The sequence below is a fragment of the Biomphalaria glabrata genome, chromosome 2 (assembly GCF_947242115.1).
Source record: "Biomphalaria glabrata chromosome 2, xgBioGlab47.1, whole genome shotgun sequence".
Lineage (NCBI taxonomy): Eukaryota > Metazoa > Mollusca > Gastropoda > Planorbidae > Biomphalaria > Biomphalaria glabrata.
Genome location: NC_074712.1, coordinates 60,455,884 through 60,475,898, shown reverse-complemented (window position 1 = coordinate 60,475,898; position 20,015 = coordinate 60,455,884). Strand labels below are relative to the sequence as shown.

The 20,015-nt window shown below is 36.9% G+C and overlaps 1 long non-coding RNA gene across 4 annotated transcripts; it reads left to right on the top strand.

The window, feature by feature from the left end:
• Positions 1-3,466: 3,466 nt before the first annotated feature.
• LOC106064917 (uncharacterized) lies at positions 3,467-19,594 on the top strand. Of its 4 annotated transcripts, none has more exons than XR_008776712.1 (6): positions 3,475-3,736; positions 8,383-8,775; positions 10,926-12,209; positions 12,502-12,629; positions 13,569-13,739; positions 15,498-19,594. It is a non-coding gene; the product is annotated as an uncharacterized LOC106064917 (long non-coding RNA). The 4 variants fall into 4 exon arrangements; XR_008776713.1 differs by having other exon boundaries at positions 3,480-3,736; positions 11,385-12,209; XR_008776714.1 differs by having other exon boundaries at positions 3,480-3,736; positions 11,361-12,209.
• Positions 19,595-20,015: the final 421 nt, after the last annotated feature.

Here is a 20,015-nt window from a genome sequence, read left to right as displayed (position 1 = left end):
AGAAAGCCGAACGAATGGATTAGGGCATTGCCCGAACTAAACGTCTCTGAACAAAAGGTAAAGGGAATTTAAGGGGTCGGGAAGGGGGTTACTCTGAATGTCAAGGAAGTCTGGAGGGAAAATAAACTTTTCATTTCTTAGCTTCTGTTCTATGTTCCCACTTATGATGAATTGAGAAAGAAATAAAAACATATGGCTCTAATGTTATATAATCAAAAACTCTACACTTTAAAATTTCACTTTACATTTTTATCAAATTCAATATTCCAAAAAAATATTTTATAAAACAAAATATCGGCGTTGAAAAGACTTTAATTCTCAATACATTTAGTAACTATTTCTTGTTCAAGTCCTTAGTCAGATATGGATAAACCCTGATATTAGGTTTTGAAAGCGTTGGGTTGTGTCCCTTTGCAAGGCACATTCCGTCCTGTCAACTTATCTAAGCGTTGACTCAGAATTACAAAAGGCAATATCTGGTACCAGGCACAAAATGGCAATTCTCTAAAGGTTTGCCAGAGACATTGGGGTGCTAGTAACCTTGACTTTTATACTTTTTATATCTTTGATATAGATTGCATTATCTAAACCTTTGTAGAGCAGAAATGACACCAAACTTTGCAAGCTAGTAGACCTATATAAAAACACTGTCATAGCATTGATAAGATGTTAACTAGCGTGCAAGCATTGAGATGGTAAACAATATTTGCATTCAATCTTGACAAGTCGACTTGTGCTGGGCAACTTGTCAATGAAAGAGAATACATTAGACAGAAGCCTACGTCCTTTAGTTAACTCTCATGGCACTGTGACACTCGACAATACGTCATTAGCTTATAATAAAAGTCATTTGGTCAAAATGTCCTCAAAGGGAGCGTCCGGATATTACGTAACAACAAAGGGGGGAGGGGGAATTAAAAATTTGTTACGATTTTTTACAAGGGGGAGGAGATTAATAAATTGATTTTTTTTTTGGCGTTAATATCCGAACATTCCAAATGTTGCGTGGAAACTCTGCCATTAGCATACACGAGTTCTATCGGGAGGATTATATTTCAGCGGATGTGGTCAAACGTTGTAAGCCTGGTGCTCATGTATTCCTACACGCGTATCATATGACACGTGACCGCGTTAAGTTATGGACTAAAGCGGATTCATAATTTAAAACTGATTTATAATTAAAGATTTCAGCATTTTAACCAAATTGCATCTCATTTTAACGAGGGTGTCGTGGTGTGGCCAGCACAATGACCAACTATCTTTACTTTGCCCAACTAATCTCAATTACTCATTAGACTTTGGTGGACTCATGGGCGTCCTAAAAAATCACGAAATTAAAAAAAAATTCAAATCTTTATCGAATTCGAACTCCGACCACTCGTTTCGAAAGCCAGACGCTAACCACTCAGCCACCCCGCCACCGCAGTTCATGGTACATCTTATCTGTAGTTGTTTTTTTTTATTGCACTCTTCTTTATCTATTTTATTATAAATATTTAAGTTTGTTCTGTTGGCATTTCTCCATAGGTCCATAGGGAAAACTGAAAGCATTTTTCCATAGGTCCATATGGAAAACTGAAAGTATTTTTCCATAGGTCCATATGGAAAACTGAAGGCATTTTTCCATAGGTCCATAGGGAAAACTGAAAGCATTTTTCCATAGGTCCATATGGAAAACTGAAAGTATTTTTCCAAAGGTCCATAGGGAAAACTGAAGGCATTTTTCCATAGGTCCATATGGAAAACTGAAAGCATTTTTCCATAGGTCCATATGGAAAACTGAAAGTATTTTTTCATAGGTCCATAGGGAAAACTGTAAGCATTTTTCCATAGGTCCATAGGGAAAACTGTAAGCATTTTTCCATAGGTCCATAGGGAAAACTGAAAGTATTTTTCCATAGGTCCATAGGGAAAACTGAAGGCAGTTTTCCATAGGTCCATAGGGAAAACTGAAGGCATTTTTCCATAGGTCCATAGGGAAAACTGTAAGCATTTTTCCATAGGTCCATAGGGAAAACTGTAAGCATTTTTCCATAGGTCCATATGGAAAACTGTAAGCATTTTTCCATAGGTCCATAGGGAAAACTGTAAGCATTTTTCCATAGGTCCATAGGGAAAACTGTAAGCATTTTTCCATAGGTCCATAGGGAAAACTGTAGGCCTAAGCATTTTTCCATAGGTCCATAGGGAAAACTGAAAGTAACTCAAGAGCTCATCGTTTTCAAGAAAATATTTCAAGTACATTTTAATCTGACATGTCTTTAATTAATTATGGAAGTAAACTTTGGTGTCTTTTTAATAAGTTAAGTAAGTTAGGGATCTTGAGTCTTCCAATTTACTCTTTCATTGATTTCGTTGTTTCGATTTCTGTACCATAATATGTTGGTCTACATTTTGAAATAATCTCTCTCATTCTTTCTCTGTGATAGGCCTTGCCCTTGTAGTTAGTGTAGCGCAGTGTAGCCTGTCTGACTTTGAAAGATTACTCTGGAGATGTCTCGGTTTCTTGTGCGGGTGTATTCGATGTAATGAACAAACAAGTAACAAGACCTACACATGTAACAAGTAACAAGACCTACACATGTAACAAGTAACAAGACCTACACATGTAACAAGACCTACACATGTAACAAGTAACAAAAAGATCTACACATGTAACAAGTAACAAGACCTACACATGTAACAAGACCTACACATGTAACAAGTAACAATACCTACACATGTAACAAGTAGAACTAAGTCCAAACCGTTTTACTAACACGAATGACGTTTAATATTGAAAAGGGCGCAACCGGGTCTCTGTAATATCAAGTTATCCATCTGAAGTCCTAACACCAACTGACTAAATTTACATAAATAATCTCTAACCCAGCTAAGTCGTGACGTCGCTAAATGTCGCGTTCAAAGTCTGTCAACTATGGGCGCGTCTCTATTCAAACTAATAATACTGTCTCAGATTAGATTAAAATATTACCCATTAGAGTCGGGTGAACTCAGGGGCGTCCTAAGAATCCCGATGTTCAAAATTCTATTCTTCGTAGGGATTTGAACTCGGGACACCTCGTTTCGGAAGCGAAGCTTTACCGTTCAGCCACTACACCCCACTCTAAATTTTTTAAATTATGATTTTCCAAATCTTTTTTTTTTAAGAATGTCCGTGGTAAGTTAAAATGACCTCCAAGTTACTTAATATGAAAGCAGTAAGAGGATAGTGATTGTGCAAGGGTCGCATTGTAACAGGCACCTGTGGATCAATCCTCACCCCACTCCACTCCAGCTGTAACCGTTCCTCCGTCTCTCCCCCTCGTACTCTTCCAGAGGACAATGTTATATTTACGGCGATTTACAGTCACGACCGAATCTTTAGATTTTTTATTTTACCTTTATGGTACTTGCGTATTAAGAAAAAAAAGGAGGGGGGGGGGGGGGGGAGGAAGTAAGAGAGACACTCTAGTTCTATCACGTTGTAGCGTCAGGTTTTTGTTGGCCAGATTTCGGCAATGGGAGGAGCCAAACAAGGACGTGTCACGAGGGACAACTTTATTGTCACATTGGAGGGTCTATAGATCTCTAGCTGTGCTGTAATTTTGTATAATTTACTATTTTAATTTTCGCCAAATCTGAGAATTAGATTTTTGTTATTATACATTTTATTCCAAATTGTGTGGATTTAGACATGGATATTTTGTACTCACATTTTATTGGATAATAATTTGGTTCAACCAAGGAGTTGATGGTGAGTTATTTTGGTAATCGAAAAGTACTCGAAATGATAAGTACAAAATTTATGTTTTAAAATATGTTTGGTGGAGCTCATCTTTCTCTTTCACTATTATAGATTATTATAATTTCGTTTTATATGTATACGAAGCTGAGCACAATATCAGTGTCCTTGTAGGACTAAACGAAGATGGTACAATATCAATGTCCTTGTAGGACTAAACGAAGATGGTACAATATCAGTGTTCTTGTAGGACTAAACGAAGATGGTACAATATCAGTGTCCTTGTAGGACTAAACGAAGATGGTACAATATCAGTGTTCTTGTAGGACTAAACGAAGATGGTACAATATCAGTGTCCTTGTAGGACTAAACGAAGATGGTACAATATCAGTGTCCTTGTAGGACTAAACGAAGATGGTACAATGTCAATGTCCTAGTAGAACTAAACGAAGATGGTAAAATATCAATATCTATGTAGGACTACACGAAGATGGCTGTTAAATCTTTTTAAAAAGGGACCGGGAAACTGATTGGTTTACTTTAAAGGATCTAATTATTCCTGGTTGGGATCGGTTCTTCGATTTTTTTTTTTTTGCAATATTGGGTGAGTCTTAATAATTTATTTTTGAAGAAATATTCAGAAACAAAGAATCCATTTTAGAGTTAACAAAACAAATATATATATATATATATATATATATATATATATATGTATATATATATATATATATATATATATATATATATATATATTTATTGACATTCAAAAATTATAATAGCCAAAGACGTAAGATTATTTTTTGATCCAAAAATAAATTTGGATCACCTAGTGACCTAGTGCAAAATGACCTGATTTATTGTGTATGTTATTGTAAGCTATAGTATTATCCGAATAAAAAAATATAAATTTAAAAAAAGCAGCTATTAACTCTTTCTCTCCTAATCGACGATACCATCGTTGATTGTGACTTCATTAAAATAAATTAATCTTTAATTTTATAAACTTGACATTGTCTATATAAAAAGAGCAAGCATTTCCCTTTAAGTATATACCAAATACAACATTTTCTGATAACAAACAACAAAGCTATTGAAGCTTAATCATAACAGGGTAGTGAAATAGTAATAAGCAAAATGAAGAATTCCTTTGAAACGTGGACAAATAATTACGGAGAGAAAGAGTTAAGTTTGTGCGTCCTTTCCGTCCGTCCCGCTTGGATTACATATCATGAAAATGTATATCTTCCCTTTATGCTTAAATGCTCTTTTGATCTGCAATAGCCATAGTAACATCTTCTTTTGTAAACCGGTCTTGACCTTGAGATCGTTGTCCTTGTTGTCGGGGTCCTTGAATCAGAGTGTGCACTATGTCAGGTGTGCTGTTAAAACAAAATACAAAGGTGCCTAAAGTAATTCTGACTTTTATACGTATATTTCGTTTGCAAAGGTTTGCCTTGTTTTTCTTTTATTAGAGCTCCATGTTCATTTTTTGCTCGTTTGAACTTTCGGACGATACGATGAATGGTCTTTGCGTCATTTCCGCATGCGTCTGCCTGGCCCTTCGACTCTTAGGTAAAAGCCAAACAGACGACTGTTTCCTTTCTACGCCACTGACAGAACCAAGGGAAATTATTCTTGTTGAAAAGCTGTACATATTTTTATTAGTTGTTAGTTACTGTCCTTATATTTCTAGAAAGATACAAGGCGACGAACTAGAATCAAAGATTAATACTTCTATTTTATTGAAAACAGAATTTATGTTTATCTATTCTTATTCTGTCCCACTTCTACTAATAAAATAATACAAACAAATGTAATTGTAACGATTGTAGCATCTGTAATATTAAAACCAGTCTAATTTAAAAAAAAAAACAACTTATTCTTCTATAATTTAAAAACCCTTGAGAAAACCCAGCTCACGTTTTTTTATCCGAAATATGAAATGTTAAGACTATTATTACAGTTCCACTCTGCAGATAAGTAAATAAAGCTATATCTTAAGGCCTACAAGAGATATTTAGCACTGACATATTATATATTGACTTATAAAGGGTAAAAGTCCAAACACGGCACTGGTCCTGTCTTATCGTAATTAAGACAATTAACGATCCATATTTGACACGCCTCTGGACTTCCCTAGCTAGACCTATATCTCGCTCTTGTAGTCCAATTAATGGGACCTTAACAGCACGTCCTGGGTTCGACATCCACAATGATGCAATGTGCTCATTAATGCATACCGCCTTCCCGCCGTTATCTATATTATAATTAGTTTCATACAATTTGAATTCTAATTGTATAATTGGTGTGTCATAACAGTAATTTGTTTTAATCATTTCATTTCTTTACTGTTTTTATATAGTTTGATTGTCCACACTCTATAAAAGTGTTTTAAACTGAATATGTACCAAGGTGTGTTTGGTACTACCAAACACAAATAATACTAAGACTAAGACTAAGACTGCTTTATTGATCCTTACGGAAATTTGTTGTGATTACAAGGACTCGTTTCTCATATAAAGACAACACAACAGAAAAATACACATAAATACAATAGACACAACATACAGAGTTCATTCAGCGACTACACACAGGTATCTTGGTGCATTTCGTGTTCCCTGATCAATGAGTGGCGGTGATAGAGTCTGACCGAGTGAGGTACGAACGAGTTTTTGTACCGCTCCGTACTAGTAATCCAAGATTTAAGAACTAAAGAACAATAACTCTGGCATTGCTAATTGCATCGTTTTATTGCCCCTTTAATTTTATACCGTTATAATCAAATTTTGTCTATGATTATAACTCATTACCTGAAAAATTCAGGATAATCATGAACACATTTTCATAATGTTGGTTAATTTTTAAAAATTGATTCTTGAGTTGTCAGGTAAATGAGATTGGACGTGAGAGAAATAACATATACAAAAATTGTACAAGACAGACAGGGTGGGTTGATATAAGCTTTGTAAAATGACGATCTTTTACTTTGATGTGTTCAGGGGAAACATTTCAGTTGCTGTGTGACTTCGTTCGCTCTCTGTCTGGGACTACGTAACGCGCTGTCACCTTATCGTTCCGATTGGCGCGAATTTAAAAAAGGGAACACCATCTTACAGCTTATCAATGCATGTAAAGTGATCTCAGATACAGGATTGTATGGGCCAGTGTCTTCTGTATCAATCTCTGTTGGCACTGATTTTCGTCTCGGAAAGCTCAATCTCTCCTTGATTTCTTCCTGACAGACAGACAATAAGGATCTTGAATCTAGTTCCGGTATGGTATTGTAAAATTTGTAATGTCAGCATTTCTAGCTTAATATTGAAAAGAAGTAGTAGGCCCTTACCTTTGTGTCTGACGGGGCGGGGGGAGTCATTTATGGGGGATGGGTGGGCGAAATCACCCTGAGATGATTGCATTGTGACTCGTGACCAGAGGGTGTGCCAGTTGTGCTGACCTGTGATTTATTGGGGGAATTCCCTTTTATACCCAGGGCACGACCACATTATTCACCTGGATCAATGTTGTCAATAAACTTAGGTAGAAACTTGAGTTCCTGGTCATCATATACTAATTTCTGTAATATCTGTCTATTTTGGAAAGTGTTTCGTCATTATGGCATTATTTTCATATCGAAAATATTTGGTATTTTGTTAGGTAATCTACATTATGAATAAGAATTCAATGTCCTTCTCCTAGCCCGAGTTGCAGTTATGTTATACATTTTTAAACCAAAAGAAATGATTTTAAAAAAGTCAGAAGATTATAAAACAAAAAGTTGATTTCACCTTTCATTTAAGTTTCTAATTATTTCACTCTGTCGACTTGAGGTGTCAAAGTCTCCAGTGACGCAAGAAGTAAACGAATGTAGATTGTTTCCATCTAGATCAGACCGACATTTAGTCCGGTCGTTGGTCGATCTGTGTGGGAGAACTTGTTGAGCTGACAGGTGACTCCATGAAAATACTCCACATACACACACACGAAAAACCCATCTGTTTAAACAATACGCTGGGGAGGGGAGCAGGGTTGATATAGACACCAATAGGACCAAAAAAAAGGGGGGGGGGGAGAAAAAGCTTTACATATGAGGACTTGAAAAAACGAAATAAACAGAAAAAAAACAACTTTAAACAAGAAAAACAAAAGTTTGGATGTTACCGTTTTTTTTTTAAGCATTTACAAAATAAAAAAAATAAAAAAAGAGGGGGGGGTATGACCTGGATTTGAACTCGTGGCTCACGGCCTCTCCTCTAACGTGCTAACCTCTCTGAAAGTGAGGTACTTATATCCAGTTATATATAGTTTGTTTTAATTCGGAGCGGTAACCTTTAAAGGGGACAAATAATCTTATATCGCCACTTCAGGAAAAGCGTTGAAGTTTGATCCCTTAAGCCAGCTTGGGATTTTAGGTTTGGGGGGGGGGGGGGGAGACGCTGTAAACTCCTTCCTCGGGGGCCAAGGAGGGAGGAACTTTTTTTTAGCTGAAAAATCTACAGACCTCGCTGAATTCCGATTTAAAAAGTTTTTTTTTTTAATGAATTGACTGAAATCTACCAACGTCACGGTCCACGAGGAATGTTGTCACAAAACAAATAAATTCAACTAGCTGGTATAAATGGTATACAAAATATTCTTTTTTTTTTTCTCTTGACTCACAGATGCCGTGTCCAGCAGTTGTCAAGTTGACCTATTTTGACCGCTCCACCTAAAGACTCCAGGCCTAGCATCTCAATGGAAGTCGACAATCCCGGTGCTGACCCAGACGTATGCTCCACCGAACCCCCAGCTCAGAATAATTTCAGATACACGCCCCTGACATCCACCGGGGTGTACGAGCATAGGGAGAATGACCAAGAGGAAGGCCGCGTGGAGTACGAGGTCCACGACTCTTACATCCGCACGGGGCTGGTCGGCCATAAGAGGGAACCCTGCCCCAAGTTTCAAATTATTATCTGCGGTCTGCTGATCTTCAGTGCGGTCCTGGTGGGCTTCACCTTCATCTTCGTCTTCGTCATCCTTCCATCGCTCAAATTTAAAAAACACTGATGAAGGTAAAAATGTAGTATGTTGACATGTTGGGTCATTTTCAACGGAAAATTATTGTTATTTGTTTTCACCCAATGCCCATTGGATTAAGTTACTTGCAAAAAAGTTTTATTGGGGATGCAATAAAAAGTAGAACTCCAGCCCCCCTTCCTTCAAATGAACAGTTTGTTTTTACTTCATGGAGGGCGGAACATGGACGCTGATCTCAAAAACGGCTCTAACTGTTTTTCTAGAAATTTAACAGTTGATGTATATCGCTGAGAATGACTTGCTCGTTGGTCACACTGTAAAATCTCTATTTTAACCGTTATCATTTTTCAAATAAAAATGAAAGAAAATTAAAATTTGGCTAGAGATCTAGACATAGATCTAGATCCAACATCGGTTTTGAAAGGACTACTGCGTTCTTGAAAAGACTAACGCTTTCGGGAATTTCCGAATGCAAGGCTTTTCTGACTGAAGAGTTTAATAGCTTGATGTTCAGGAAAATTTTGCGCATTTTCTTCAAAGTCTAGATCTAAATGCGTATCTTTGGAACAATTTTAAAGTATTCTTGATTTAGATTCTCTATATTCGCTTAACCCGAATTCGTTTCTTATGTACGACTATCGTTTATATTTTCAAAGGATAGTGGAATAATTAGAATTTATATAAAATATTTAAGTAATTTTTTTTTAATTTAACAAATTTTTTTTAAAAAGTAAACTTGGAACAATGATTTGGCCGCCCCCTAAAGTCGGCCGCCTGCGTGCAATGCACACATTGCACAATAGGTAGCGGCGCCCTGCCAGCTAGTATCGAGTGCAAATAAGTATGAGAGGATTGTGGTGGTTAAGGAAAGGCGAGGACAATACACAAATATATTATCTATTTCTGTATGTATGTATCTACATCAAGTCATAAATAGTCCACACGTCGCCCTTCCTATTTCTCATCTTATCTTATATAATACAGACGTTACTTCAAAAAAGAAGATGATTACGCCCTACGCGTCATGCATTTAGTCATGCATATTAACCAATGACTTAAATTCTGCCAAGTCACTGGTTTTCCCGGCTAGCTCAGGCAACCCATTCCATGCTCTAATAGCACTAGGGAAGAAGGAGCATTTGTACAAATTTGTCCTAGCATATGGGACGAGGAATGTGCCTTTATCTTTGTGTCTTTCAGAGTATTTTATTAAATTTTGTTTTTGTATTTCTTTGTATTAACCCGCCCCTCCCATGTGGTAATGAGTTGTCAATGCCAAATCTTGGTCGTCTTCAATAGAGTTGATTCATTCATTTATTCAATGTAGATCCTGTTCATGAAAGTTCATTTTGTTGTCCTTACTTTTTTTATCTATCATTAAAATTCTTTTCCTCTGAAAAAAAAAGGAAACTATTATTCTTTAACCACCAGTTATTTTTGAATCAAAGAAAACCAAGCCTAAGCCTACCAAAGATATAGTTTCATTGGTTATCATTGTATCCTGTACACCAATCTGGTGCTATATTGTTCAGCCTATTGTCAGTAGACGAAGGTGTGCTCCTACTTTGAGGAGTAGGGAGTTATAGTTTTGAATTTTTAAAGTTTGTATTTTACCTTGTAACCACTTGTAAGCCCATCGAATCTATGCAATGAGCAAAATTAGTAGACTTGGTTTATTTTAATCACAGTTTGAAACAGTTGGTGTTCTAAGTTAATTGTAGTTTTTCTTTCTCTCGGGCCTGACAGGGCAGCTGTGATATTTCTTAGAGTTATCTCTCCTGAACAATATACACAAATGCATTGTGGACAAGAACAAGAAGATAAAATATAGGAAGATGAAGTCACAATAGACGCGCTATAAAAATCATCAACACATGTGTATGTGTATCATATTGATCTGTAATATATAAGAAATAACTTCTTTTGCCCATGTCAAATGGCAGTTTGATTCTTATATCACTCAGCTTGACTTGATATATTATCAGTAAACTGCGTGTGACAGTATTTCATTAATCACAAAGCCTAAATGACATATTGTGATTAATACAAAGAAATAAACCCCTGCCTTTAGAGATCTATGTTTTAAAATGCTTTCACCTGTTCGGTTTAACTGTGTTGTGGTCTTTATTTATGTGCCCTTGTTTTTAATGATCATCTAATGACCCCCATTTCTCCTGATCTACAGAGAGGTGGCCTAGTCCTTGGTGAAAATCTACATATAAGTGCCCTAGTTCTTGGTGAAAATCTACATATAGGTGCCCTAGTTCTTGATGATCAGCTACATATAATGAGGCGCGGTGGCTGTGCGGTAAAGCTCTTGACTTCTGAGCCGGGGGTCCCTGGTTTGAATCCTAGTGAAGACTGGGGTTTTTAATTTCAGGATGTTTGAACCCCAGCTCTAACGAGTATCTGACATTAGTTAGGGAAAAGTAAAGGCGGTTAGTAGTTGTGCTGGCCACATGACACCCTCGTTAACCATAGGCCACAGAAACAGATGACCTTTACATCATCTGCCCTATAGATCACAAGCTCTGAAAAGGGAACTTATCTACATATAGGGCCCTAGTTATTGGTAATCATATAAGTTTAGCATCTAAGTGCCCAGCTTTTTTTCATTTAGAGTAACCCTAATTCTACATTGCAGTGGCCCAGCATCTAGTAATCCACATAGCTTTTAGCGATCTTATTCAACACAAGATTGCTTGCCGTTTGATGCATGTTTTAGGACAACTTCCTACATGTGTGTATAACCCTGTTTTTCTACTAGTAGTAGCCTATCCTTGGATAACAACATTTGAACACTGTGATAGAAACTTCTTTAAATAAATTACGATCAAAATATAAAAGGAAATGCCATCACGAGTCAGTATATGCGTTAACATGTTATTTAGGGATGGAAATATAAAAAAAAAACAATGTGGAACAGGGAGAGAATGTTGTTTTCACTTGTGAATTAGTTCGTGGATTTCCAGAAGAGGGCGCTGTTGTCTTTCGTGGGATTCCTTATGCCCCTCCTCCTGTTGACAGCAGACGATGGAGTGCTCCTGCTGCAAGGAGCAGGGGGGACAAACTCGTGCTGGCACAACGTTTTTAAGGCCTCACTTTATGGCCCCATCTGTGTCCAGCCCCAGTTCGATGACGTCGACAAAATAGTTGGCAGCGAGGACTGTCTTTACCTTGACGTCTGGGCGCCATCTCTGGCCCCTAAAGAGCTCCTTCCGGAGATGGTCTGGATTCGGGAGACCTCGTGTACGGCTTCGGCAACATGCATGGCATGTTCATTACCTCAGCCACGTCAGTCTCTACCAACGCCGTGTAGGTCAGCTTTAACTACCGCCTCGACGCCTTTCTTGCGCTAGACCAGCTGGTGGAAGGCGTGTACAAGTCATCAGGAAACTTCATGGTCCAGCAGTTGGCGTTGCTTAGGGTCCAAGACAACATTGGCAGTTTGGGAGGAAACAAATACTTGGTATGTACATTAACATTTTTTTTACTTTTCACCGCTATTTTGTTTTTATGTTATTAAATGTATTGTTAAGATTCCTCCTATTTGTTTGCAAACTTTTCATGGGTTGAAACTGGGTGAATCTAGATATTTGAAAGCTTATGTATATATTTAAGGAAAAAATAACTGCATAATTGGCCAAACAGTGAAAACTCTGGCTTGACCGTGATAATTTTTCAAAATATGATTATCTTAAAATTATATTTGGGATAAGCCTTGAACACGGCTCAGCAGGAACATTTATTGCTATTTCTAGGTGACGATATTTGAATATGGCTCAGGAGCATCGTCTGTGGAGGCGCTGTTGTTGTCTTCTGAAAGTATTGTGTTTTTCCATAGAGCCCAGGTTCACCAGTCAGGTGGCTTTACTTAACAAGACTTTAGGTGAGCTCACGATACACTAAAAAGAATTTATTTTTTAGATAAATTTTGTGATTTAAAATTATTGTTTTACTATAAATCAATATAATTTTTTTTTAATTAAAATAAATAAATTGAAATGATAGTATAAGTTATGATCGGATCTAAGAGAACTGAAAATACAAAGTATGAAAATAAACCGAAAGTTCATTGTCTGCAATGATACGAAGTTTGCATTGTGTCATCTAGGCAGCTGTTGTGTAAGTGAAGGGAACGCTTACAAGAAGACAATTTTTTAAGACTTACAACCTCATAGCACGGTGGAACTGCTGGAGTATGTTTTCATTATTACAATACTTTAAAAACAACTCACTCTGTCTGGTACAAAACTTGTACACGTTATTTCTCCCACTTCCCATTCTCGGATTAAGCTCAAACTTTAAACACTTATTCATTGTCCATGACAATGCATGAAACAACCAAAAAACTACAAATTAGTTAGTTAATTTCATCTCATCATCTCTGCCAGTGGTCCCGTATGTGGCATAGGGCACCGACCAGCTTCAAATTTGCTTATATAGAAAAGGGAAATAAATCTTGCAGTATTGGCCGATATAGAAATGATTATGCAGCTCTTTCCATTATATAAGCTTTGTTATTTTTTAAAGTTTTTTTTATCTGGTTGTTATATTTGTTGTCTGGGCAATTTGTTATGTTCTCTTTCTATCTGTCTTTCTGTCTCTCTCTCTCTCTCTCTTCTCTCTCTGTATTAATTTTTTTATACTGCAATGTACAAATATTACTGGGGGGAAAAAATCGCTCTTCTTACAGTACGGACAAATAATAAATATTCATGATTGATTATGAACTATTTTTAAAGTTCTGTTTAATGTCAGTAATTTAAATGGGCTGTCTCTGGATGACGCAGTCAGTAGTGTAATAACACTTTTATAATCTGAACAGCCGAGGCATGCCACCACAACCTTCCTAGAGGAGTCTGAATGCCGTGATACCAGCTGTCTTCGTAAACTCAGCCCCACCCAGTTCTCCACTTGGTCTCTTGAGCCACAGTCGATGACATTTTGCATATTTCACGAAATGGGATGTGGAGAAATGATCTGGCTATATTTGAAGGTAGGTCTAAGGCCAGTTAACTTGTAAAATATCTGTATTCGCTGGTCTTGTTTTAAATGGGGCACTCGAATGCACACAGAAGTTTACTTAAGTTGTAAAATATTATTCGCTGGTCTTGTTGTAAATTGGGCACTCAAATGTACATAAAGTTACTATTTATAATGTTGTAAGAACGAGACTCTCAGGGGACATTACCTATTGCGTATACATATAAATGTATGTTATGACTGGTTACAGTTATTTCACATGAAACTGGAATTTTGAAGTTTTGAGTCCTAGGGTTACCGGGCGTCTGGCAAAAAGGAGGACATGTCCTCTATTGTGAGGTGGTGTCCTTCGAAGGAAGGCATTGACCTAAATGTGAAAATGTCCGGCTTTTACCCTGTTGTTTACTGAAATCCAAACCTTTAGCTCACATAAACTCATATGTAGGCCTAAGTAGCAGAATGATGAAATGTATTCAGTACGGTTCCTTTTATGAACAGGAGTTTGTTTATAAAAGGCTTTTCAAAAGAAACCTGTTAATCATTAAAGCTCTGTGATTATTTCCTATTTAAACTCCCTGGCAAAATACTTTCTTTAAAGAACTGTTTTTAGTTTGTCATTGCACTGTAAACATGGACAAAATGAGAGAAATAGACTGTCCGTTGACAAGTACAATTAGATCTACATCGAAAAGTCGCTTCATTTAGAGGCAAATGATAATAATTATAGTTAGTAGTTTTACAGGCTTTAATTCGCTGACAATATTTCATCAAACAAATGCTGGACACGACTTGAGGTTAAAGTTTTAGACCTGAAATGAATGAGCAATAGTCTCGTTGGTAGGCGGTGGTGCCAAGTCGGAGGTCTGTGGTTCAAGTCCTCGTTGTTTTATCATATTTTATTCATCTTCTTTTCTTACTGACAATGATTATACTTTGGTGTTGCTAGTATAAGTGTCATGTTTAGTCACTATTTCTTTTTAAGGTTTACTTTGTCTTGTTTGTTTTTTTGTCTTCCATTGTAAGAATTTGTCCTCTTATTTGTCCTCTTTTGTACTGCTTTGTTTTCTTGTATGTCCTCTTTTGTAAGACTTGGTCCTCTTGTATTTGTAGTTTTGTTAGACTTTTTTTCTCTTATATGTCCTCCTTTGTAAGACATTATGTTCTTGTATGTCCTCCTTTTAGGACTTAGTCCTCTTTTATGTCCTCCTTTGAAATACTTTGTACTCTTGTATGTCCTCCTTTGTAAGACATTGTCCTCTTGTATGTCCTCCTTTATAAGACATTATGTTCTTGTATGTCCTCCTTTTTAGGACTTAGTCCTCTTTGATGTCCTCCTTTGAAATACTTTGTACTCTTGTATGTCCTCCTTTGTAAGACATTGTCCTCTTGTATGTCCTCCTTTATAAGACATTATGTTCTTGTATGTCCTCCTTTTAGGACTTAGTCCTCTTTTATGTCCTCCTTTGAAATACTTTGTACTCTTGTTTGTCCTCCTTTGTAAGGCATTGTCCTCTTGTATGTCCTCCTTTGTAAGACATTGTCCTCTTGTCTGTCCTCCTTTGTAAGGCTTGTTATAAATAACTTTTTGAAGTAATTCGTATCTTAGATTTATTTATAACAAACCGATAAAATATGTTGTCGATAATTGTTCTTAGTTTGTTAATCTCGTTTATAAAGTGCATCGAAATCTAAGATTTAAATTTATTTCTAGCACACACTAAAAAGTAATTTTTACTCCAACGAAGTCACTAAACAATTTTATACTCTGCAGGTGCAACCTACTTTGACCTGAGCAGCCTCCTGTCAGAGGAAACGATGCTTAACTTGACCTGGGAGGAATATGACACAACTCTGTCTTACTGGGTGAACAGCTTCCAGAAACCAAGGCGCAGAATCCACACAACATCTCTGTGTCCTATTACGGACCTGAGCACTTGCCTCCTCTACCGAGCGCTCAGCTCGCCAACCTGCTCAGCGATGTCAAGTCTGTCTGCCCCGTGAAAGATCTGGTTGACGCCTTCACAACTATGGCCGGCAACTCTGCTTCGATATATCTAGACATGGCTGAGATATTCCCTGCCCACACTATGGTGCTCTTGCACATTCATCGGCTGAGACGTCTCTGCCTTCTTCGGAAATTTCCGCGACCATGACTTTCTCGAGGAGTCAAGGTGACGTCAACTTTGGGAACGCGCTGAAACAAAGTATCATGAGCTTCGTCAGGACGGGGGCGGCCCAGTGCGCAAACCTTACGACAGGAATCACCAACATTTCAGTAGCACCCGCACTTGACAATAGCTTCATCAAATGCGAATTGTGGAGAAGATTGGGATACTTAGAATACTCTTGGTCGAAATGAAGAGTTTAACCCAGGGAAAAAGAAGGCAGATTCACAAATATTGCTAATGTAATGTCTTCAAGCCACTATGGTCCCCAAAATCAAAACACATGATCGGACGAATTGCGTGTGTATTTTGTAGATGGTTAAAGGGAAACTACTCAGCTAATAATATTGTTAATACTGATTTTATAAGTAATACCGATGTTGAAGGGGCAGATGCCAATTAACATATTGAAATAAATTCCAGAGGTATATATCAGAAAATTATAATAGGCCTACTTACTTTCGTTATATTCTCAATGAAATGAATTGACTTACATTTTGCCTTCATTGTGACTGTGCAGATTCTTACTAACAGAGGAGACATGAGGCTTTTCCAACCTCCGTAATCTACATTGAAAAAATAGCTTTCTTTCTAATGCCTTTGAAAAGTTGAGACGGCTAAAAGTGTTTAATGTTGACATGTTTACAGTTCATTATAATACCTAAGCTCAAAGGATCACTATATTTAATATACATATATAGTGGTAGTGAAAGGCCACCTGTAGATTGGTCATTGGATATAAATGTGATGACCGCAAGTTTATGGGGACTTAAATTTGTGTTCTTTTTTCGGTATTTATCTATCACTAAATGTGTCTGTTTATAAATATGAATGCTATCTAATTATGAGAATTGTTAGTGTCGGTTATTACATGTTATACTGTAACTAAATGTGTTAATATATATAAATGACAACTCTGATACATTTCAAAACGTGTGTAAGTATTGGGATGTGGATTTAAAAAAACAAACTGTCCTACACAGGCAGGGGCGTAGCTAGGAAGCTTCCATCATTTTGGGGCCCCGGAGGCTTGACCTCTTTGGGGGGGGGGCCTGCATTTTTAATATTTATTGTAAAATACACTCATTTGGAGGCCCCCCTCAAGTGGGGGCCCGGGGGGATTTTCAATTCCTCCCCCCTCTTCCCCCCACCCTAGCTATGCCACTGTACATAGGTTTGGGGTGTGCTATTGTGTTGTAGTGGTGTGAAATCAGTTTTATTTCATTATCAAATATTTGTTTAATGATTTCAAATGGGCAAACTTTAAAGTATTCGCAAATTATGCATAGCCAGCATAAAATATACATAGTGTAAATAATGTTTTCAATATGATAAATGACAATTAAGTGTAATTTTCTTTGAAAACATGCATATATGTAAAATACTTGAACCTTAGGATTTATATTAAATCCGAGGAAAATAATTAACTGAAAAACAACATTGCAGCCAATATTAAAAAATCTAACAGTGTTCGATATCTATCATTATCCAGTATTCTATCATTAATCAGTATTCCATCAATGTTCCATGTTCAGCCATTGTCAGATATTCTTTTATTGTTGAGTATTCTGTCTTTGCCCTCTGTATATTGTCATTCAGTTTATAAGTAAAGTTTTAATCAAGAGATCTTGTGACCTTGGCATTGGCTTAATCAGTGTCTGCATGTACACTGAGTTTTCTAGTTTTTCTTTGCTGGTGAGTTCCTGTCTAGTTTTTTTTTTTTTTTACCATGGTAGCTCTATGTCTTGATCATCACTCTCTTTAACTTATAATTATCAAATAAATCAAAAATAAATTATTACAATAATTATAAAGTGTTTTTTTTTTGTTCAGATAAAAACACATCATAATTTCATTAGCCTTTATCAAATATTTTGAAGTGTGAAACTTGTAATCATATTTTTGTTAAATTAGGCAAGATGGCAGATATAAGCTTAGTTGTTATTCTTTTAATTTCTTTAAATTTTTATTTCCTAAAAGTATCAGAGCAAAAAAATCTGGCACCAATGACCTAACAAAAAGGAGTGCCTACTATTGGGGGCGTTATCTTTATTACCACCACTCGTAATGATTCAATTAAAGGCAATTGAAGTTTTATTTCCCATTCACCAAGTAGCATTGGTATCTTTTAAATTAAGGTTTTATAGTTATCTATCGTTATTTTTACCTAACTCGCATCACAAAGTATAAAGGGGACTAATTCAACTTATACATCCATCTGTCAAGTACAATGTCTTTTCCTTGTTTTCGAAACCAAACAAAATAATTAATTACCAATAGCCAATTAACTAGTGGATTTTTAGCGGCCCCGGAAAGGGGAAAAGACGCTATTAGTTTTGTGTGAAATGTCTGTCCGTCTGTCCCGTTTAGATCTCGTAAACTAGAAAAGATATTGAAAATCCGACATCACAATGTTTTAGACCATTCAAAGTTCTGATGCAACGGCTACTTTTTTTTCTGAAAGCGAAAACTCTAATTTTTTAAATCAGTTATGCAAGTATTTTCTTAAAGAGAAAAAGCTAATTAGTATGCATTATAAGTTACATCTAATTTAAAACGAATACTAATCTTGTAAACGTCATTTTCCTGAATATATCTAGGTGGCAGAGTGGCAAATTGTTTGGCTTCCGAACCGGGGGTCCCTGGTTCGAATCCTGGTGAAGACTGGGATTTTCAATTTTAGAATCTTTGGGTGCCTCTAAGTCCACTCAGCCCCAATGGGTACCTGACATTAGTTGGGGAAAAGCAAAGGTGGCTGGTCGTTGTGCTGGCTACATGACACCCTCGTTAACCGTAGGCCACAAAAAACAGATGAACCTTACATCATCTGCCCTATAGACCACAAGGTCCATAAGGGGAACTAGTTAGGCCAGGCTCACATCTAACTTTACATTCACTTTCACCTATCCTTTGATCTGCTGGACCGTTGGGGCACTACACAAGATCTGTCAACCTTCTTTCTCCATTCTTATCTCTCATTTGTCTTTGATATAATTTCATTCGGATGCTCTTTCTGAAAATATTGAAGCCTGCCACTTCGGGGGCCGATTTTGAGTTTGTGTTTCCACAAAAACTGTCTTTTGTAACCTTGTTTAGATTGATTCTTGTTTTGCCAGGTACAAGAAATAATTATACCAAATTTCAACTTGATTCAAGAATGGGTGTGGGAAAAATAACAGACATAAAAAAAAAAAAAAGGCTGATTCGTTTTCTTGTGATTTTATATAACAAAAAATATGTTTTTCATATACATTAAATGATTTATATCCGACACACTTCTTTTGGAAAAAGTTCTTAGAGGTCAAACTTTGAAAAGAGAAGCAGACGACGGAAGTATAAGATCCCACCAATTTCATTTGCATTAATTAAATGATAATATTCACATTTCAGATGCGGACTTTGGGAGACCTCGCCAAGCCTGAGGGAGGGGAGAATGCAATAGTTAGATTCTTTTGTCACCGTCATCATACAAATATAGGAGGTTCCCGGTATATGACACTTGCCCAGTGTCCCAACGACAGCTGGATGCTCATTACCAATCGTGCATCCTTAGTCGTCCTTAGTCGTTGTCACGGATGAATGTGTGTATGTATGTATAATCTATTTTTATAATCTGCGCGAATGACCGGAAGTGTGTTTTGTTGTCAGAGAGAGACCAGCGTGTGTGATATGCAGTAAAGCTGATTAAAGTTTATGTGCTTGATCTAGTGGTTTCATTGTTTTATTTCGTTAACTAGAACTGAACCAGGGACACCTAGACGTAACGAGACTTAAGGTAGTTTCTATAGAGTTATATAATAGGAAAGCTGTGACAGTCGTATCATCCATTTATGATCCATTATGTGGAACATTAGAAAACATATGTGATCCATTATGTGGAACAGTGGAAGAAATGTATGATCTATTATGTGGAACATAGATGATATCCCCGAAAGGTCCACTCGTGGGTCATCTGTTGGTCAGCAATGCAGGTAAAACGCTAGGTTTGTTTTGTTTGTAAAATGTTTTACATGTTTCGGATGTTCCTTCAGAGTTGAAGATAGTTTACTTCCTAGTCCAAACCTCCTGCAGGACGACGGGGGATGGGAGCGGGCAGGGTTTGAACCCGGGACCATCGATAAATC